This window comes from Parasteatoda tepidariorum, chromosome 5, assembly GCF_982258835.1.
Source record: "Parasteatoda tepidariorum strain Cologne lab strain chromosome 5, Ptep-v5.0, whole genome shotgun sequence".
Taxonomy (NCBI): domain Eukaryota; kingdom Metazoa; phylum Arthropoda; class Arachnida; order Araneae; family Theridiidae; genus Parasteatoda; species Parasteatoda tepidariorum.
The window spans coordinates 115,131,199-115,155,603 of NC_141759.1; the positions used below are offsets into that span (position 1 = coordinate 115,131,199).

A 24,405-nucleotide genomic window follows, 5' to 3' on the forward strand; every position below is an offset into this window, starting at 1 on the left:
AAGATAGCTCCAGGGATGCCTTGAAGGAAAGGAACGACTTCGGGCTGTAGCACTTCACGGACGTATCTGTTGCTATTGAGATTACCCTCAATTCGTATCAAATTGGATCGTCCATGATACGAAATCGCACCCCAGACCATAACTCCGGGTGTTCGACCACTATGTCGTTCAATAATACACTCAGGAAGGCAGCGTTGACCGGCATAACGTCTAACACGAACACGGCCATCATGGGTCCACAAATTGAAGCGTGATTCATCTGAAAAGACAACTTGGTGCCAATCAGCTCGCCAGTCTCTGTGCTCAAGAGCCCACTGCCGACGCAGCCGTCGATGATCCGCCGTGAGGGGAATCCTGTATAATGGCACCCTTGCACGCAATCCACGGCGCAGCAGACGACGACGAATTGACGAAGCCGACAATTGTACACCTGTAGCAGTAGACCAATGTGCTGCCAGCTGCCTGGAGGAAGCTGTGCGATCATTCACCGCCATGCGGAGCAGGTGTCGATCATCGCGCTCTGACGTCACCTTCTGTCGTCCAGTGCCTGTTTTTCGAGTTGTTCGGTGCTCGTCGGTCCACTGCTTCCAAACTCGCATCACTGTGGAACTGTTCCGCTGCATACGAGCTGCTATTGCGCGATAGGAAAATCCTCCTTCTCGAAGGCCGATTATCCTCCCTCGTTCAAACTCCGTAAGTTGCTTGAATTTCTTATTCTTCCGTCGTGGAGGCATACTCAGGTCTCACTAAACGTTTGCCACTAACAAATAATCATAGACTATTTTCAACGTCCCGCTACAGCACTTTATTTATACGCTTTCAGCATCAATTCAGAGGGCGCTGCGCGCGCCACACACGCGCGATGGCTCTGAAACTTTATTAATTTGCATAATATCCTATAATTGACATTTGCTGCGAATTTCATTTGATTCTGATGATTCCTTCATGGTGTTGCATTTTCTACAAACAGCAGTTTATAAGCATATATTATATACAATAAATATTTGTCAACAAATATTATTTCCATTAAAGCATTGAGCCGGAACAAAATATCCCATTGGAACTTGTCCGTCACTGCAATATGACTTTCTCTTTATCATTTCTAGTTAGCAACTCAAGAATATTTTGAAGAATAGAAGCAACTCAAGAATATTTTGAAATTGAACATCACCAATGTAACCATTTAGATTATGGTAATTCGTTATAGGATGTCATTTTATGATTCCACAATTTTATTCCATCAATTCTCAGCTTTCTATCTCGATCAAGTTCGCATGTCTTTCTGATTTTTTATTGATTCATTAATTCAACTATATTTAAAACAAAGTATTAAATGTTTGACTTAAATTAAAATTTTATAAAGTAATGTAAATTAGAAAATAACATTTAATTTTAATTTTTTTTTGTCAAAGATGTTAAATAAACAATATTTAATTGGACAAAAAAAGTTAATCACACTTATGATGATTTTTGTAATAATTTGGTAAATAAAGTGTTAAGTACAGGGAAAGTTAGATACAAACACGGCATGCAACAAGAAATTCGCTATTACGACAAATTTTCAGGTTACTAACAAAATTTTGTCATTGAAGATCTAAAAAGCATTTACAGGGGTCTGTCAAGACATTTTATAAAAGGTTCGTTTTTGTAAAATTGTGAAAAAATCACACGTAATTTGTGAACATAAAATAAACCTTAAGTCGCATTCTTTCAACCAGGATCCTGCTTTTATGAATTTGTGCAAATAGGGTCCTGTTATTGCGAAAAACTTTTTCAATGAGTTTTTAAATTGTAAATAGATACAAAATCATGCTCAACACTGTAAAACTATAATTTAAAAAAAAATTAAATTTTCAAAAATAAAAAGCAATTGTTGCTTCTAAATTAGAGATGCAACATACAAATATTTGGTATTTAGCCTATACTGCTGAACGCAGAATATTCATTTCGGACGAATATAGGAAGAAGCGTCTGCCAAAGACAAAACTTAATTTGCTTACATCCATCTTTATTTTTTTTCCTTGGGAAGGGTTTCGATTAACAAAACAATAACGAAGATAAACAAATTTGTGAAGGGTCCGATTAAAAGAAAAATCATTTTGTAAAGGGTCCGTTAGCGGACCCAAATTTCTTCTAAGCAGACACTTGATTTATATAAAAATTTAAAAATTTCAATCTTACCACTGTAGAACTTTGTAAGCCCAACAAACAATTTCGGCTCTACTTTCATCGATTAAAAGGAAACGGCTAAAACTAACTTTCGACCAACATTCTTCTTCTTTGTCTTCGAACATCATCGGCAAAAAAATTTCATTTAGTCTACTAATCCATTAAAAGTATGGCCAAAACAAATTTTGGCAACCTTTCCCCTTCTAAAAACCACAATTGTAAATGAATTTGTTGGCAAACCAACCAAAAATGAGTGTACAAAACAATTTTTGGTTTTCTCTTTGCCTAGTAAGTAAAATGTTTCATCTTGTAGGAAATCGTAGTTCCACTTTGGTTTGGTAAAATTTATTGTCTAAAGTTCTTTTTGTCCTTCAGATTTTGCACATTTGCTCTTGCCACGGCATTTGAATAGTAATAGACGAGGACTGTTCAGAATTTTTTTAGTGTCTCAAGTTCACGGAGTTTATTCAAACTCTCTTTAGTACGTGCCTTCAAAGGTTAATTTTTTTTTTTTAGAAAATATTTAGAGCTGGTAGCTTAGCAAAAATTAGCATCAATTTTCCTACCAATACAAAAAAAAGTCATAAGTTTTTATACCCAGGAAACACTAGACAGAATTCTACTTCCAAATGTTAGCTCATTGTAGTAATTCGTGACCCAACAAAAAAAATAGATCGAATTTTAGTGTCCTACGTCAGCACTACTTATAACCTTCTTCCCCCATTGCTAGAAAAATAAACAAACCACAAAGCCCTTTTTTTTATATTTGAACAACCCGAAAATTTCTGAGTAGGTAATTAAAATTCTTACCAGAACTATCATACAGAGGAAAATACTTTTCCTCTTTTTCATGTCAAGACACGTCCTAAAAAATGCAAACAACGCTTATCAGCATTTCAAAAGGAACAATTAAAAACAATACTGCTTAATTTACAGCATTGCTCATGCATTATGTGCATAATTTATGAATAATATTTCCCCCCTTGCCGTTAGACTAACCGTGGGAGATTTTCGTGGTTTTCCTCTTCATATAACGCAAATGCGGGCTAGTTCCATTAAAAAGTCCTAAAAGAAGGCAAATCCAGGAGTTCTCTTGTCTTCTGGATTGTGTTCAAAATTACAAGGCTACGGAGTTGAACATTAGTAGTCGTACACAAACAATTGGGACGGCAGTTCAAGGACCGTTATAAAATTAAATAAAAAGTATTATTTATTTGAAAGAAAAAATAAATACTGAACAACTTTTATTCTATGAACCCATGCTTCTCATTCCCATACTTCTGTTTATCAAAGTTAGCCCGCTTAGCAAAGATATAACAATTCCAAAACAAGCTTCAGCTAATTTTTGACCTAAAAACTCATAATTTTAACCACAGAACTCATGACTCATTTTAACAACTCGTCATCCTACCATACAGCTCCCATACAACTTAAGGATCTAGCATACATAAGTTTCAATTTAGCTTTTAAATGTTAACTAACCCATTATTATAAGAAAACGTTGGGTGTTAGCCAAACAAACATTTTCGTTAGGCCAAAACAGGTTTCAGCTAACTTTCAATTTAGAAGCCGGTAATTAGAAATTTTGAAACCAGACATTAGTCGATTATACAAATTGCCATTAGGCAACGAGAGTTCAACAAAAATTTTCGTTGACCAATAAAAAATAAAAAAATAATGCCAAATGAAAATTTTATTTTTTTTTTCCATCTAAAAATACCAAAATTGGGTTTTGTCCTAAAATGTAAGCCCGTTGCAAGAAACTGTTAGCCCTACACTACCAATCAAAAGATGTAGACAAAATAATTTTTAGCTGATTTTTAACACAGAATCCGCAACTTAAAAATTTTCCTTAAAACGTTAGCTCATTGTTAGAAATCAGTCAATGATACCCAGGTTCCGATTCACAAGGTTCATAATATTACCAGGTTTATGATTTAGAAACTGCAAGTTTGACCTTCGCTTTTATACGTTAACTCACAATAGGAAATTGTAGGCCAAACCAAAAATGTTTGTTAGAAAATCAATTTATCGAAAAATATGGTCTAAGTCTTTGTTAACTATAAACAAGTTTGAATTTTATCATAAAACGTTACTTCATTACAGAAAATCGCTAACGCTGAAAAATTTTGCGATTTGTTAGAAAGGATGATGTTGTAGAAACATTCAGTGTATTTAATAATCTTGACCACTTAATCAAAGCTTAGGAATCAATTTAACGATCATATATCTAATAAAGTCAGTAAATATTATGAAATGTGATCATTATTGACAATGAGCAGTTGAGCAACGTATTAGTTGACGTTTCTGCTAAAACGTATTGTCTGAGTATAGGTACTGTAATTAGCTCAAAATATATTGGTAAAACAACGTTTGCTTAGTTTTTCGTCTGTGACAATGTAAAATATAAAAAATAATTGTTTGTTAACAAACTTGTGGGCCCAACTCAAAAATCCTGAAAATTTCTTGAGTAAAGTCATTAACGACGCATTTCAAAAAATTAACGCTTTTATAAATTCAAATTTTTGATATTTTCAAAACATGAAATTCTAAATAAATTATATGCAGCATAATTTAAATGGATAATTATGTATAAGTTTGCTTTTATGTCTAATCACATTTATTATTATATGAGAAAAAATATTTACAAATAAAAGAGCTGCCAAGTATAAATTATAGTTCTAATAATTCTAAATAAAATGTACAAGAATTTTTATACGTAAATGCAATCGATGATTTTTTTGAAATTACGGGATCTTCGGTTTCCGAAAACTGCCGGATAGCGGTTAGCTAAAAATTCGGAAATTCGGATTTTTTCCGGAGCACAATCATCTCAGTTTTTAGCTTAATTAAAACCATTACATTGTAGAATGTTTAAAGTTTAATACAAACCATACTGCTACCGTATTAAAATTTTATGTTTAAAATGTTGCAAAACAAAAAATTACATTTTCACATAAATTTCTGGAATATAGACTGATATGAATGTTTTTGATGCATCATCATTTATATTGATTTGTAAATGATTTAAAAATAAACAACAATATGGTCTATTCAAAATGGTGTTTATGGTGAATAAAGAGCAAAGCTGGAAAAAAACTACGAAAAATGCCTGTTGCTTTCATGTAAGCTTGTGCGATGTATTAAAATTAAAAGAATTGAATTTGACATATTTTCATATCAGAAGATGCCTGAATGTTCACTGTAGTGTCTCTACCTCTACAAAAATATAATTCCAATTCACTAGTATAAAAGACATGTTAACTCGATTCTATGGAGGGGAACCTTTTCATAAGACTTCCCTCCCCACATTGATGAACTTAGGGGGAGATGTGAACACGCCTACCTTGGCAGAAACGCCCACTACGATTTGAACACTCCTACTTCGCTGGATGGTCTTCATTGAACAGTTATACTGCGACATCGTCCTCCTCTCGCTGTTGCATCTCAGTCTCGATCACACAACAACGTATACACTCGACTGCTAAAGGCAACACAGGAGAGACCACGGCCGTGAACTTAATACAACTCTCACGATCAGCTCTCAGAAAGTAAGGGGATCTTAATACAGCTCTCCCGGCTTTTCTCAAAAAACAGTAATGGGCAAACTAGTGGTATCCGTTCATCGTATTCTATCACAGATAAAATTCTGGTGGGGGAGTTCTGTAGTGTATCTGCCATTACAATTCCAATTCACTAGTCTATAAGACATGTTAACTCGATTCTATTTTGGGGTACCTTTACATAGAGGAAGGTTGACATTGTCGATAACTACTATCCCCACATTCTTAGCAGCCACCACTTTTTCCTTTAACATAATGAGTTGGTGACCGTTATCAATACACCCAAAAAGATGACATTTAAAAGCAACATTTTACAAACTTTTGTTTTACTTTGATTAAATTATGTGTTTTTTATTAAAAAAATTCCCATCAGAAATAATCTAAGGCTATAAAAATTTAATAAAACTAATAAATATGTAATAAAATTTAGTTAATCAAACTGGTTTTTAAAGAACGTGATGTAAAAATATTTGAGAGGGGCAAAATATATTTCATGTATATCATCATCATCAGCATTGGCACGACAGCCCTTTGTGGGCCTGGGCCTTCCTCAGAAGCTTTTCCCATTCTGCCCTTCTCCCCGCAATTGTTTTCCAGTTCTTTACTTTTAGGATGGCAAAATCCTCATCTACACAGTCCTTCCATCTCTTTTTGGGCCTTCCTCATGGCCTTTTATTGGAGGGGGTTGCATTAGAGACTTTCAATGCTGTTCGTTCTGGGCTCATTCTCACTACATGCCCGGCCCATCTCATTCTACTTAATTTAATAGATTTAATGATTTTATCAACCATGAATTGATAGATTTTGAACTCCTTGAGTATCAGATAAAAGCAGACAAAAGATTCCCTTAAATCCTTCATTGTTTCCAAGATAGAACAAATTGGAAAAAAAAATAATTCCGTACTTTAAACAATTCACATTTGCATACCGTTGCCTTTCAACAATAAAATACCATACATCAATTTCAAACCTAACTCTGTTGGGTTGAAATTCAATTTATAGAATGTCTACCTTTTTTAACCATGAAGGTTAAATTTTTCCTCCAAGCGATGGACCACTAATTTTGGAAACTCGAAATCACGTCGCTACGATGACAGTATAAATTTTTTTCGGTAGTTTACCAGCAAAAAAAAATTTACGAACCAAAAAAGTTTCAACTAATGAATGGCTTGAAAATGAGAAGTTTGAATTTTCTCTCATGTTAGGTCATTGAAATAATACATTAGTCGAAGAAAAATTATCGTTAGTAATCCAACTGAAAAGGAAGGTGCAGCCAAATCAAGTATTAGCTTAATTTTTTGATCTAGAAAAGAAAAGTTTGAATTTTTCCATTAAACATTAACTCAGTCTAAGGAATCATTAGTTCAACAAAAGTTTTCGTTAATCAGAATACCCAAATAACTTAAATCTAGAACAAATATTTGCTCATTTATGGCCTAGAAAACACAAGTCTGATATTTGCCTTCAAACGTTAATTCATTGTAAGAAAACGTTAGCACTATGTTCGTGGAATAAACTTTAGTTAGACCTAAAGTTAAAACGTTTTAACGATATTCTGATCAAAATTACAAATTTGAATTTCACAGCCAAACACTAGTCCACTGTAGGAATTTGTTAGCCCAACAAACAATTTCGGCCCTACCTCCATCAATTAAATGAAACGGCCAAAACTAACTTTTATCAAACCTCAAATTTAATTTAGAACACTGATTCATTTAAGTCATTGCCGAAACAAGTTTTAGAAAACTTTTCCCGATAAACCACAGGTGTAAAATAGATACAGCGCAAAAGTAAATTAATTTGTTTTCAAACCAACTAAAAATGAATTACATTCAAAACAATTTTTAGTTTACTTTTGAACTTGGAAGTGTAATGTTTCGATTTAATGATAGTGCTCTGCTAGAAATCTTAATTCCACATTGGTTTGATAAAATTTATAATCAGGAGTTTTTTTTTTATCTCTCAGATTTTACACATTTGTTTTTACCAGAGCATTTGAATAGTTATAGATGAGAACTGTTCCGAATTTTTTTTTGTGTCTCAAGTTCTCGGAGTTATTTATTTTATTTTATATCCGTCGGTGAACAGCCGACCCAATTTCGGGTTTACGACAACTATTGTTCAACTCCGTAGCCTTGTAATTTTGAACCAATCCAGAAGACTAGGAAACTCCTGGATCAGTACCCCCACAGGGTTGTTATGGGAACGCGGAGGACTTTGCAAATCGACGTATTTAACGTGCATCAGTCACCATTTACGAAACGGGGGAATCTTCAGCAGGCAGGGATCGAACATACGAACTCTTGGACATGGGCCTAGTGCCCTACCAACCAGGTTTTTATTCAAATTCTCTCTATTACGTGCTGAAAACTACAAATTTCAAATTTGCCTACAAACGTTAGATTTTTTTTAGAAAATATTTAGTGCAATAATAAAAATTTGCATAAATTCTGCAGCCAATACAAGTGTAGGCAAATTATTATCCAGGGAAAAGTTTTTTTGACATAGAAATCACAAAATTGAGTTGTCCTAAAATGTAAGCTCGTTTCTGGAAACTGTTCGCCTTACATTACCAATCGAAAGATGTTGACAAAACAAGTTTTAGCTGATTTTTAACATAAAAGCCGCAACTTTTAAATTTGCCTTCCAATGTTAGCCCTTTGTTAGAAATCAATGATAGCCTCAAAAAATGTTCGCGATCAAAACCACCAATTTCTGACATGAAAACTACAATTTTGAATTGTGGTTCTTAACCATAGACCATTATGGAAAATCGTTAGCCTAAGTTTTCCTGCAAATATTAGAAAAATAAAGACAATAATTTTTTTCCAAATGACAGTTCATTAAAGGAAATTTTATGTCCACGTTAGCTGGACAAAATATTTAGATAGCCCAGCCGTCAAAAACAGCTCTGACCATTACAAGTTTCAGGCAACTATGTACTATGAAAATATTTTGAACTATGAAAAGTTAACCCGTGAAGGAAAATCTTCGTTTTCTGGTTTGGAAATGGTTTCTAGGAAACGAAACTAATTCGTTTCCTAGAAATCAAAAGTTTGATTATCGAGTTCATTACAGTAAATCATCAGCCTTCGTGGAGGACTTTTTGATGGAACTAACTCGAATTTACGTTACATGGAGAGGAAAAGCACGAAGACCTCCCACGGTTACCCGGACGGCAAAGGGACTCTAACCCATAATCCGTCTACCACTGAGGATACGTCAGTACTGTGGTCGGTGCAAGTTGGATACGGATTCGTATCGACCATCCATCGCTAGGATTCGAACCCGATTCACCTCATTGGCAGGCGAATCCCCTGAGTCATCGCGGCTCTGGCAAATGTAATTCAGAAACTCCGAAAATAGTATTGCTCAAAACAAATTTTTCCAATCTTTAGAAAAATTGAACATTGTCGACAAATGTTGTATTATACCAGTTATTTATGAAATGTCAGTTACTTTTAAAATTATTTATGAAATTACTTACAAAAATTCTGATAGAAACACAAACGATTTAAACCGCCCAGCTACTTCAAGAAGAAAGGCAGACGAAAAAATTCATAAATGAATAAATCAAAGGTAATAAAAACTTAAATGAAAAGTATAGATAATTAATAGTTAAAATTCTCCTAATTTCATAACGTAGTTTTTAATATTGTTATTCTAAATATTTATTACTTTTTTAATTATAATCTAATTATTTTTCAAGATAATTATATTCTTTTAAATTTAAAGATCTATAAACAATTGTGAAATTTTTAATATTTTAATGAACCTAAATTATTATTTTGTTAGGATAATTAGCGTTTAAAGTTGTTTCCTAATGATTTAGTATAAGCAAATTGCCATTAACGGCATATTTTAAAATCAGGTTTCTAAATTTAACCCAACTCTACAAATTATTATTATCTAACAATATGTAGCTAAAAAAGTGTCGATGTATGCATTAAATTTTTTTAATAATAAAAGTTAAAACTTAAAATTTTAAAATAAAGCATTTAAAGCGTCATGTACAACTAGTAAAATATTTCTATTTGTCTAAAATGGTGTTTAATTTAATATTTTGGCCAAGAAAATTTTTTTAAACTATGTTTTTGTAAGGAAATAATATGTTAATTGCATATAGTTTAAAAGCTGAAATCAAGATAAAGTCGAAATTATTTTTAGAGAGAGAATGATGCAAAGTTTTCATAATATCTTTGCTTGCGATCTCCCAGATCTGCGTGCAGCGTGACGTCATGGGGAGGGAAATCGTAGCTTCAGCTCTAAGAGCGAAGTGAACTAGCCCTGTATTCATCCACAGATCGTAATTTTGGCTCGAACTCGATTAATCTTCGATTCCGTACCCGCTGAGGTATGATTTGTTATGGGAACATAGCAGACTTTGCCACTCGACATATTTAACGTGCACGACCACCGTCGACCGTCGGGGTTTGAACCCACGAACTGTCGGACATGGGTCCAGCGCCCTATCGACCAGGCCCGAAATATGTTCCAGTCAGACTTTAGCATACCGAAGTAATTCGATACAGTACATTATCCATCAAAATAAATTTGATCCACCCATCAAAAATAAATTTGGTAAAATAGATTTTAGCTAATTCATTACTTAAGAACCACAATCTTAAATTTCGCCACCAATTTTTAAACCATTATAGGAAATCGGAAACACAGCAAAAATTTTCGTTAGCTAACCAACTAGAAAAAAAGTAACGGTCAAAATAATTTTTAGCCTACTTTTTTCCAAAAAAGGGTAAATTTTACAAGCGATAGTGTCAAATGATAGTTTCAAAAAAGGTAAGCATTTCTTAAACCTTGAATAATATTGGCGATCGAAATGGGCTGCAGGTGGCGTAGAGCAGAACTCTTTTCCTATGGCAACACTTCACATGCTTTCCCCATTAGCGTGTGGAAAGTCATAGAGGAAGGAAGTACGTTATTTTCTCTCTGGATTTTCATATAGATTAAAATCTTTTAACTTGTAAAACTATATGGAACTGAAAACTACATTAAACATAGTTCTAAAGAAAAGTATCATGGAAATTTTAAGAAATATTTTTATTATATAAAAAGGAAAAATCTTAAGAAAAGGGAAAATATCGTAGTACATTCCTATACAACTGAAAAAAGGAGGAGAGGAAAGGGAGAAGGGCTAAAGGCATGAAACCGCTCTCTCCCCAGATGGCGTATTCGATTGTTGCGATCGCGAATACTACAAGTTTTAAATTTAATTCATGTTTATTTTATTTATAGCTAAGATTTTAAAACGTGAATCTATGAGAATAAATAAAATTTGAAATCAACAGTAATTGAAATGAAAAATATGTGTTGAAAAGCAAAATTATTGGAGAAATGGTACTAATTTATATAGGAAAAGCATAAGGAATTGCCATACAATTATTGAAGCCAACGATGCCATGGCGCACTTGATAATAGGTTCTAATTTAAATAATAGAAAAGTATGTCCTAAGAAAAGGTACTTGTTCTTTTAGGGGAACGGTGAAAAATCACCATACTATTATCGACTTCAATGAAGCTAAATTTTGATAATCTGTACAAATTTAAATTTAAAAAAATTAATTTGAACACTAAAAGGAAAAATTTTGGTAGTAAGAACTAAATAAAATTTAAAAAAAAAATAAGCTATATGTTGTTCAGTTACGTCGCACTAGAGCTGCACAATGAGCTCTTGGCGACGGTCTGGGAAACATCCCTGAGAATTATCCGAAGACGTGCCATCACAACTTTGATCCTCTGCAGAGGATCTGGCACCTCCGATTCGGTAGCCCGACGACCTGCACGCGAAGTCGAACACTTTAAGGTAGAACAGTTTAACGAGGACCAATACCGCACACCCTCGGTCCCCAGGCAGACTGATCCAAGTGGTCACACACCCGCACACTGACCTCAGCCAGTGATGCTTGACTTCGGTGACCTGCTGGGAACCGTGTCTTAACAATCAGTCCACTGCAGGACTATATATTTTATGAAAAATTAAACAAAATTAATAGAGAAATGCCACTATTTAGTTGTGGAGAAATTTAAAAAAATCGCCATATTATTATTGACACCAATGATGCTTCATTTTAATTAAATAAGTTGACCTAGAACATCATGGCAAATGATTCTAAACAGAGTTCTGCTTTATTAAATGCATTGTTAAAACTTGTTTTATTAATCTGATGACGTAAAACTATCGGAAAAGTGTGATATGAAAGCACCGTGCGATAGGATCCTCTTATAACAAAGATATTTTCGCTTGATGTGTAAAACAAAATTTTAATAGGTGGTTTTACAATTAAATTTAGAGAATGAAGAAGTCACCAAAAATCTAATATATACAATTTTCTTACGTGGTTCCCAAATTTTGGCTGTATTTCTTTTCCGCCGGTGGCAACGTTTGCTTTGCTTTGTTTACGTTACTATTTCTCTTACACGGCAAATCGACTAATGATTGCCGCTAAAAATGTCACATGCCAAATCTAGCTGAGGTGGCTCAACATATAGCGCTTTTAAAAACAAAGACTGAAATAACCAGAGAGCATCAGCTGTGGCAATCTCATACTATTAAAGCTAGGCAGAAGTGAGTAGTCTTTGTCGATAGATCTCTATTTTAGTATTTTGTCGAAAGCGCATTTTTTCACGAATTTATTTGACGATTTTTGATTTATATCACGAATTATACTATAGCACATTTCTAATAGGTTTAACGAATTACATGTCATTTATTTGAATTCAAATTTATTTAATGACTTAGTATTTACTAAAAAGATGTAATTTTAAAAAAAAGTTTTTATATGGATATGAATGATTGTTTTGAATTCTTAGAATTTTGTGCATTTGCAATGTACCTAAGTTAGTAGCGAGCAAAGCAAACCATATAAGATTGCGTAGCAATTTTCGGGGGTTGGCGAGCAGAGGGCGCAGCCCACTAGTTTTAGAAAATATTTAATTCTTGCACAAACAGGATGGTCTAAACAAAATGATCGATCTAAACGAAAGTAACTATATTTTACGTTTTTTTTTTATATAATAGTTTACAAATAATATATTCTGCACATTTTACTAAAATAATACTTCGTTAGAAATGTTTTTTTTTCATTTTCAATTACTCGCATTAGTACTTAATTCACATAACCAACTATAAACAAAGTATATGAACCTTCAGATAAAAAATTAAAAAATAGATTTAAAAAAAATATTTTCCTTACTGTAAGAATTAGTTTTCGAATTCCACGCTTGTTCTATTTTTGACAGAATAAAATTAAAGGATGTGAACAGCTATAGTTTGTATTTAAATGTATTGTTTGTATTCTTTCGGCTGTATATAAATTAAATGTTTGCATTTTTTTTAATATCTGTGTTTATTAAATCTAATTACGTAAAAAGTTTTGCTTAACGTGGTCTTCAAATATTTACCTAATTCGGTTATGAAATTTTTCGTATGAATGCATTGTGCAATGTATGATTGCGCTTTGATCTTAATTTATGATTAATAATAAAATGAATGGAGAAAAAGGAGCCCGTATTTAAAATATTCCGCTTCTTTAAATTTTTTGACAATTGATATAAATGAAGTAATTATAAACGTATTTTTAAAATTAGGCTGTATAGTCCTTTTTCTACAATATCTATTTACAGTGTATCTGCTACATTTTAGATTTTCAAATTCATGACTTTCTAAGACTAATTCCAAGAATTTTTCATGACTGCACAAAGTTACTATTTCACCCAGCAAAAACACAACAATAAATTAAAAATAGCATTATAATAACATTAATTGAAATGATAGGCATAACCAAAGCTGTTAGGCTCTGCATCTTCATATTTCTAGATTTTAAATTTAAAAAAAAAACAGAATTGAAAGAGTTGAAGCAATAAAATAGCTGAAAAAAACACAAAAGAAAATATTTTTTTTTTCTGCAGAATTATATTCTTAAGAAACTTTTCTTGTTCATCGGAAAGGAAAGAAATACTCCTGATTTTTCTGTTCTCATTTTGGAACAAATTCGCCAATGACTGGCTTGCTTCAGCAAAAAATTTGCAATTGATAAAATAAAAAATTATAACAAAAATTCTGAAATCACAGAAGTTTAAAAGATAATTTACTCTAAAAATGCTTTTTCTTTCATTTTTTGAAAGAACACCATATTTTTTAAAGAACCTGATAAAACATTTTATATTTTAATAAAATATTACTGAGTCGGGATTTTGTTTCAAATTCAGATATTCGGAACACAGTGACTAAATTCCATTTTTAAAATTAAATATTTCGGCGACTTTCTACGGTTTTTTTTAAAAAAATAGTTAAAATCATGACATTTCGTGGCAAATTTTGTTCAATACCGAAATTCATGCCTTTCTATGACTTCTCATGACTTCCCTGGTGCGCGGATACCCTGTATTTAAATCTTTTTATGTTTTCTTACTTCTCAGCTTGTAATTATGTTAACAGTTAGATGCATTTTAGTGTTTTTATTCCGTAAAATAACATTCTGAATAAATTTTTTAACCTTATAGGAGGATATATTTAATATTTTTGAATAATAAAAAAGTTATGAGCCTAGAATTGGCTTCATAAGCAAGATATGCATATACTAGTGCCAATTAATTGTAAATAATAATCCTAAATTAATCCGTATGCATAAATAATCATACGTGAGCAATCTATAGTATATAACATTTAACCCTTTGTATCACCGCGTTGCATATCAGCAACAAACATGAAAATTCAATCCTATAATGAGCTGGATTTACCTATAAAATCGAACCAAATTCAGGTAAAGAAAATATTGCAAACTCGAGGGAACCAAGTCTTGGTGCAGCTACCAATATTATAATGCGTTTAGCAATAATTGTTCCACAACATAATTGCAGGATATACAATTTTTTTACAACAATCCCCTTGATTGCATATTTAACTAAGGAGGGATTGAAAAATGTGGTGTGAGACTTTGTTACCATAAAAACAACAATTTCAAAATTTTTCACATGAAGTTTTAAATATATTTGAATTTTTGTGATATGTTTCACGATATTGGAGATGTTGAACAAATACTTTTTATCAATAAATTTTTAATTTTAAGATCTCAAATTTTTCATTAGTTTTTACACGCTTAATATGATGTATTCTAACATCCGCGTAAATATTTCCTAAATCAGAGTTGTTGAGTTACAAAGGGTTAAATAAATAACATTTTTTATTACAGTTTAACTTTTTTTTTGTATATTTTTTATTTTTTGTTGCAATGAAATGAACATTCTAGAATTGTTTTTCATTAATTAGCTGAAAATTTTACTCGAATTAAATGCTTTGAATTTTCATTAAATCTTTTAATATTAGTTAAAACGCAAAGCATTTACTTTTGAATTTAACTTATTTACTGCATCAGTCATTTGAAAGGCTACTGGAAAAATTTTCTACTGGAATTTTCAACAAATATAGTAAAGAGAGGATTTTATCGAATTTTACATTTTATGCAGGAAGTGGATTGGTACTCGGAAGGATAAAATATTCTTTAAAAAAATTATTAGGTGTAATTTTCAAAATTAATCTATTATCTGTAGATTTTTGAGTTGAAGTTATCAGAATAATATTATTGAATAATTGAAGATTATAATTTTTAATTTTTTTGAAATTTAGTATTTTAAGGTATTTTTATAGATAAAATCCTTAATATTTATACAGGGTGGTTCCAAATTCTTGGAACAAATTTTAAGGGTAGGTGCAGGACATTGTAACAATCATTTATTGTATAGGATTACGTATCATTTATTGTATGAACGCAAGTGAGGCAGTTAGGTGCAAACACAAAAAATAAGAGACGAAAGGAACGACAAATTTTTTTATTGAAAGCGTTGTTGACAAGAGTAATGTTTACAATAACTTGTGAAAATTGCGTTCACCAGTACCGATACGTGCTTGACAGCGTCGGTGGAGCGATTGACCTCACGTTCAAAGATGCCAGTTATTTCACGCACACGTGCAGCCCTTTCGGATATTCGAGCAACTAAAATGGGCTGGCGCATCCTCATGCTGAAACCACATGCGGTGACGAATCTCGGTTGGAATATCCTGCAGTAGTTCTGGCAACACATGTTCTAGAAAAATAAGATAACATTCGCCATTAAGTCACGTCAGTAGTAAGTATGGGCCAATCAAAAAGTCGTTGACAAAACCAGCCCACACATCCATACAGAATCGTCGTTAATGCGCATGTGGTCGCGTTGCGTGTGGATTCTCGGTTACTCTACACATGGGAATTGCGCGTATTAAAGTCACACCTTCGCGTGTAAGCGTCGCCTCATCTGTAAATAGTACATGCCGTATAAAGTACGTTTTCAGCGCCCATTGCTGTACCACCCAATGAAAAGCCCAGGCGGAAAGGATTATCTGCTGGACTCAAAGCTTGTACTCGCTGAAAATGGAAGGGGTGTCAGCGATTTTAATTTTAATATTCTACAAACTGTCTGATGACTTAGACCTACATGATGAGCAACAGCTTTTGCACGTAACTCGTGTCTATCAGCCACAATGTCCAAGATGCTTTCTTCCAGGCTCTGACTGCGCGCACTTGTTCGTCGACCAGTTTCATGTCTGGTGAAATAGAAAAAACCCGTTTCACGAAGTTGACGATGTAACAGCTGAAAAATTCTGTGAGCCGGCATTCGTCGATCCGAAAACTGCGCGTGATACATTCGTTGCGTAACTCTGCCGTTACCATTTGTACTTCCGTACATGCAATGCATATCTGATTTTTCGACATGCGTAAAGCCTTCCATCGTAGAATTTAGCGTAATTGAGAATGGGACTTTCCTTTAGCAGCCAACCAACCAATTACGGTGGCCTGCGCAACCAACCGATAACTAAATTTCTCTTTTTTTTTTATTTCTCCTGTTTCAGCCTCATCGCGTCACTTGCGTCCATACATTCCTGAACAGTAAATGATTGTTACAAAGTCCGGTATCTAACTTTAAAATTTTTACCATGAATTCGGGAACACCCTGTATGTGTATATATATATATATATATATATATATATATATATATATATATATATATATATATATATATATATATATATATATATATATATATATATATATATATATATATATATATATATATACATACTACTTAAAGTACAATATTGCTGTCTGAAAATTTCATCTTGACGTATAAACCTTTTTTTCTAGCAAAACTAATTATATATATTAATTAATTATTCCTTTTTTAAAACAGCAGTAACGTTGAAAAGCATTTTATACAAAAGAGTTGTAAAGTTTGGAAGATTGTTGTGCAGTAGTTTTCCATAGTCACCACCTTTAATATTGATTTCAAAATTTTTGTCAAAAATGAAGTAATGCATATTAGTGCACTCACATTATTATTTAAGCGAGGAGGAAAGAAAACATACGATCAAAAACTGTTGAATCAAAAGTAATGGATGGGATGAAAAACATCAAAACCAGTTACTGATGAAATTAGGAGTTTCTAAATCACATTTAAACTACTCTTTCGTTTCTTTAAGGCATTCAAACAAGTTTTGATTTTTCAGTAAGTACCATCTTCAGTTTGATAGATATTTTTTCTCTTCTCTGAAATATTAGTTATGTTAATGTTACATACTATTTTGCTTAAATAATAATTATTAAAAAATGTATATAAAGGGCAATCAATATGAAATAATCTGCATGCGCAATTGTTTGTTAGCTAGTTAATTTTGAAAGGTGTTCCGTAAATACCACTTTCAGTATATATTTTTGAAATTTTTGTCAAAATTGAAGCAATTGAAGTTAGTGCTCGTCAATTAATATTTTAGTAAAGAAAGAAACAAAAAATACTATCCCAACGAATCACTTTAAAAAGGAAAGCGAGGTTAAAAGAATATAAACCTGTTTGATTGCCAAAATAAAACGGAGAGTAGTTGAAACCTGATTTTTATGAATATTTCCTACTTTAGAAATTCGACGATGTTGGATGATTCATTTCTTTATTTTCTCAATATTAAATTATCTCCGAATTAAGATTAATTTGCATCTCCCAACTTGCTAAGTTATTTTGTTTTGAGAGGGGTACTGAAAAGCCCAATACTAAGGGTGATTAGTTCAAGCATCCAGTATATAATTTCTTTATTTCAGGAATCTTGAAGCATATATTCATATATAGTCTCAGGCATAATCGGGAATTCCGTCAGAGGTCAGCACAGCGCCATCTTATGATTTTGAACTGATATCAAATACCACGTGTTACGTGATTTTAAAACTAATAATACTTTCAGTATAATTATTGTAGGCAGAAACTTAATAAATTACAAGACAAATATAATAAGTTAGGCAAATATATAAAATTAATAAGTTACAAGGCAAACCAAAATTTTTATAAAAAGAGACACTGAAAAGTTAAGACATTTATTTATTTATGCAAAAATATCACATTTTCACACTAATAGAGGTTTTGGAATAATTTATTTAGTTTAATTTATTTTAATCTAATTTTGAGTAAAGTTAATCAGCAAATAGGTAAATGAAAATATTTTCCTTACAGCTTATTATAAGCCACCAAACTTGTTTGATTAAATAATAAATTCATAAGTAATAAATTAAAATTTTTCGCTGGCATGAATAAATAAAACTAAAGTGATACAATATAAAAACCAATTAATGTAATAAAAGATAAAAACTAAATTTTTTACTAGAAAACCTATTCATTTAAAATGGTAAAACTTCATTACTAATAGAATTTATATGGATTTAAAAAATTCGGATTTTATCCTTTTTAAAAATGTTTTCTTCATTAAAAAGAAAGCGATGGAGAATCCTTTTGTATGGAAAAATTCGTGTGTATAAAAAAAATTGAAGTTGATTATAGTACATATAGTTCGTTAGAAGCATTTTAAGAGTTTTTTTTTTCTCGCGAGTGAAGAAAATAAGAAATTTTTCTAATGATGTTTTTAAGGAATGCGTTTAGCAATCCTTTAGATCTTAAGAGAGCTAGTATCTCCGAGAAGTTATTTTAAAAAAACGGTTACATGAATGGTGTATAAAATTTAAAATTTGCAATGTTAACAGTTTAATGCATGTTAACAGTTAATTAATAACAGTTAATTTGCAATGTTGACAGTTAACAAAGAAAAATAAGGATGGAACTTTTTACTTACATTCTTTATCTTTCAAAAGCAAGAATTCCTCTTCTTCAGCTTAAAGAGAAGGAGGCAGGTAATGTTAGAGTCAATCTAGCAGATTCTAATGAGTCAGGCATACACTTTTATGTCGGGTAATTGTGAACAAATCCTCAAAAACTGAAAAATTATAAATTAGAATTTAAAATCAACCGTTTTTTCTGATTACAGGAATCGTGAAAAAAATTTTAATTGATAATATTCAATAGTTTACCATATTATTTGTTTAAATTAAAATATTAAAATTTAGTGTTTTCATTATATATTTTTTTTCACTTTTGATTCAGTGTGATTATAATTATAATTAATACCTAAATTATTTTAAGGAATCACTATCTTTTTATTGCATTATATATCACAGTAATATGCTTTATTGATTGTAAGTAAAATTTAAATTTTTATTTTATTATGGTGTTAAAGAAAAATAAGCTATTCAAATATTTGAATTTTTTTTCTTCTAAATTAAATATTTAATAATTGAAATTTATTTTTAATGTTGAATGTCCCAACAGCATGGTAAAAATTATAAATTAAATATGATAACCAAAAATAGCGTAACAAATAATTTTGAAAATCTGTAAAATATTTTTTAAAAATTGAATTTTAATGAAGAGAGACCCGAAGAGAGTTCCGATATTTCCATTAACAGACCAAGTTTATAAGAGAGAGAGAGAGAGAGAGAGAAAGTCAATCTTAACATAAAGATAAAGTGACTAAACACAAATTGACAATGAATAGTACCCGGATACACTCAAAATACATTCAAAATAATTTTTGCGATTGAGGGAAATAAGAAATTTTGCTCATGATGCTTTTAAAGATCTTTTTGGAGATCTTACGAGAACTAGAATCTCCAATAAGTTATTAAAAAAACTGGTGTATAAAATTTAAAATTTGCAACGTATAAAACAGTTAACAAAGAAAAATAAGGATGGAACTTTTTACTTACAGTCTCTATCTCTCAAAAGCGACAATTCCTCTTCTTCTGCTTAAAGAGAAGGAGGCAGGCAATGTTAGTCAATCTGGCCGATTCCAATAAGTCAGGCATACACTTATATGTCGGGTATTTGAGAGCAAATCCTTAAAAACTAATATATAATAAATTAGAATTTAAATAAAGCGTTTTTTCTGATCACAGGAAGCACGAAAAAAAAACTGAAGAGAAAATGTGGAGTGGATAGTTGAATCTATGAATGCAAAAACCAAAAACCGGGATGATACTGAAAAATCACACTGAAGGGAAAAATATTTGAGAGAAATTGAATGAAGTGCTGTGAAACATATTAGATAAAACCCAGAAACCAAACTGAAAATTACTTCGGAAAAGTATGGTAGACATAATGAATGAAAAGCTAAAACTAAATGAAAAAAAGAAAAGTAAACACTGGAAAAAAAATCTGAATCAAATAGGAAGAAAAAATAAGGAAAAAATTAGAAAAACGAAACACATGGAAGGTAGAATTCGAATTGAAAAATAAGACTGAATACACTGATAAAAAATTAGAACACATAATTAAAAAATGAAAAAGTATTTCGTAAAAAATGTAAGCCCATATTAGTATTGAAGCATGCAATGAAATAGACATTAATATGAAACAATAAAAAAAAATTAAAAAACTGGACATAGAAAAGAAAAGAAACGAAAACTTTGAAAAGAAACTGATGTAAAAAATGGGATGACAAAACACTACCAGACAATTGAACTTCAATTGATACGAACAAAAAAATGGTAAATACATTGTAAAAACCAAAACTAAAAAAAACTAGAAAAAAACAAAAAGGAAAAAAAAGTTGATAAGTAAAGAAATAACTTGAAAATTTGACAGGAAAAATTTGAAAATTAGAAATAAGGAAAAAAACAAAATGAAAAAACTTAGAAATGAAAAATACTGAAAAATACACGGACAGAAGTCACGGATGGAATTTAACAGATGTAGTAAAAAAAAATAGAAAGCTTAAATTTAACAAAACTGAGAAAAACTGTGAAACAAAGAATTTCAAAAAATATGGAGAAAAACTGGTGGAAAACACATAAGATTGAACAGACTGAAAAAAAAGTATTAAAAAATATTGAAAGAAAACCAATGGAAAATACCAAAAAATATGATTTGAAAACACACCAAATAGTATGGAAAGCGAAATGCAAAAAATGGGAAAAACGTAAAACACGTTTTAAAAAAAAATGGTAAACACACTGATTGAAAAATCAGTGGAAAAACAAACTGAAAAAATCCAACACACGCACAAAAAGAGAAAATACCAATGGAAATTACACTGACGGGACTGATGAACTACATTGAAAAAACCAAATGAACTAAACTGAAACACCAACTGATGAATCTATTTAAAGAAATACAGATAAACCACATTGAGGAAAAAAATTCAAACGAAACAAACTAATAAAATGCTGAAAAGTTTTTCAGTCTATTTAAAAAAAAGAAAGAAAAAAATAGGTTTGTTTAAAAAAAATTATGAGATAACATTAAAAAATTGGAAAAACTTAGAAAAAGAAGAAAAAAGCAACGAAGCACGCGATACAAAGTTTGTAACATTTAAAAAAAAAGAGGGAATGTAAGGTGACGAATTAGGGAAGAATCGTCAACTGCACTAGAGATATTCTAAATTGTTATCAACTAAAGGAAGATTGAAAAAGACGCAATGGGAGAAAAAAATGAAAAAAGAGAGAAAAAAACTAACAGAAAAAAAACAATAGAAAAATAAGGAAAAAACAATAGAAGAATGCAATGGATAAAATTGAAATAAAAAAGAACTCCATAGGAAAAATCGGAAAAATACAATGGAAAAAGTAGAAAAAAACACTGATTGGAAGCATGTAAGAAAACGATCAGAATACAAAAAACACAATAAAAAAAAAATTAAAAAATCAAAAAATACACTGGAAAAAATTAAAGAAACAGAGTGGAAGAAACACAATGTAAAAATTAAAAAACACACCGGAAAAATGGAAAAGAACAATAGAAAAATAAGGAAAACACAATGGAAAATTTCACACAGGAAAAAATCGAAAAAACAGTAAAAAAATTTAAAAAATAAAATGGAAAAAATTGAAAAAAACAGAATAGAAGAAACACAATGAAAAATACACAATGGAAAAATGCAGAAAATCAATAGAAAAATAAGGAAAACACAATGGAAAAAAGAAAAATTTCACACAGGAAAAAAAATCAAAAAAATACTGAAAAAATAAAAATAAAAACAATGGAAAAATATAATGGATAAAATTGAAATTAAAAAAAACTCCATAGGAAAAATACAATGGAAAACATTAAAAAAAAAACACAGATTGGAAAAATGCAAAAAAAACGATGAGAATACAAAAAACACAAGGGAAAAAAATGAAAAAAATCTGGAAAAAATCAAAAAATACAATGGAAAAAATTTAAAAAAACACAATGGAAAAAAAAACAGAATGGAAAATACACAACGGAAAAATGAAAAAACAAACCGGAAAAATGGAAGAAAACAATAGAAAAATAAGGAAAACACAATGGAAAAAAGGAAAATTTCACACAGGAAAAAATGGAAAAAACACTGAAAAAATAAAAACAATGGAAAAATACAATGGATAAAATTGAAATTAAAAGAACTCCATGGGAAAAATCGGAAAAATACAATTGAAAAATAGAAAAAAAACACAGATTGGAAACATGTAAGAAAACGATGAGAATACAAAAACACAATGGGAAAAAATCAAAAAATACACTGGAAACAATAAAAAAACACAATGAAAAGAAAACAGAATAGAAGAAACACAATGGAAAATACAAAATGGAAAAAAGAAAAACACAACGGAAAAGTGGAACAAAAACAATAGAAAAAAAAGAAAAACGCAATGGAAAAAAAATTAAAAATCAAAAAATACACAGGAAAAAATTAAAAAGACACAATGGAAAAACACAGAATGGAAGAAACACAATGGAAAAATTAAAAAACACACCGAAATAATGGAGAAAAACAATAGAAAAATAAGGAAAACACAGAGGAAAAAAGGAAAATTTCACACAGGGAAAAATCGAAAAAACAGTGAAAAAATTAAAAAAATACAATGGAAAAAACCGGAAAAAACAGAATGGAAGAAACACAATGGAAAAATGAAAAAAAACAGTAGAAAAATAAGGAAAACACGATGGAAAAAAAAATTTCACACAGGAAAAAATAAAAAAAACACTGAAAAAATAAAAATAAAAACAATGTAAAAATACAATGGATAAAATTGAAATTAAAAAAACTCCATAGGAAAAATCGGAACAATACAATGGAAAACATAGAAAAAAAAACAGATTGGAAAAATGAAAATAAAAGGATGAGAATACAAAAAACACAATGGAAAAAAATCAAAATATACATAGGAAAAAATTGAAAAAACAGAATGGAACAAACACAATGGAAAAATGAAAAAACACACCGGAAAAATGGAAAAAAACAATAGAAAAATAAGGAAAACACAATGGAAAAAAGAAAAATTTCTCACAGGAAAAAATCGAAAAAAACACTGAAAAAATAAAAATAAAAACAGTGGAAAAATACAATGGATAAATTTGAAATTAAAAAAACTCAATAGAAAAAATCGGAAAAATACAATGGAAAAAATAGAGAAAAAAAACACAAATGATGAGAATAAAAAAAACACAATGGAAAAAAAATTAAAAAAACCCTGGAAAAAAATCAAATAGTACACTGGAAAAAATTAAAAAAACAAAATGGAAAAAAACCGGAAAAAAACAGAATGGAAGAAACACAATGGAAAATACACAATGGAAAAATGAAAAAACACAACGGAAAAATTAAAAACAAAACACAAAGTAAGAACACAATGGCAAAAATAGAAAGAAAAATAATGAAAAAAAATATAAAAAAATACGAAGGAAAAAATATAAAAATAAGGAACAATGGAAAAAAGGAAAATTATACACAGGAAAATATAGAAAAAAAAACAAAAAAATTAAAAATAAAAAACAATGGAAAAATTGGAAAACGCTGAGGAAAAATATGGAAAAATACAAGGGATAAAATGAAAAATAAAAAACTCCACAGGAAATAATCGGAAAAACTGTTGAAAAAAAAGAAAAATACACTGGAATAAATTAAAGAAACACAATGGAAAAATGAAAAAAAAAAACTACACAAAAGTAAAAAGCACAACGAAAAAAAAAAATGGAGAGAAAAAACAAGGAAAAAAAAGCAATTAAAAAAATATAGAAAAAGTACCAAGGAGAAAATATGGAGGAAAAAATGGAAAAAAATATAAGAAAAAGATAATGAAAAAATTGGAAACGAAACAATGAAAAAAAATTTAAAATGCATCAATGGAAAAAAATTTTAAGAACAAGCAAAAAAAATTTGGAAAAGAAACAATGAAACTAAAACGGGGAAAAGCACAACGGAAAAGTAAAACTTCAGAAAAGTGAAAAAAAAATAGGGACCAACACAGTGGAAAGAGTCTCAGAAAACAATGAAAAACTGAAAAGAAA

At 30.6% G+C, this 24,405-nt stretch overlaps 1 long non-coding RNA gene across 1 annotated transcript; it reads right to left on the minus strand.

The window, feature by feature from the left end:
- Positions 1-15,608: 15,608 nt before the first annotated feature.
- On the minus strand, positions 15,609-21,721 carry LOC147810036 (uncharacterized). Its single transcript, XR_015433562.1, has 3 exons — positions 19,863-21,721; positions 18,893-19,033; positions 15,609-15,833 (listed from the first exon to the last, which is right to left on the minus strand). It is a non-coding gene; the product is annotated as an uncharacterized LOC147810036 (long non-coding RNA).
- Positions 21,722-24,405: the final 2,684 nt, after the last annotated feature.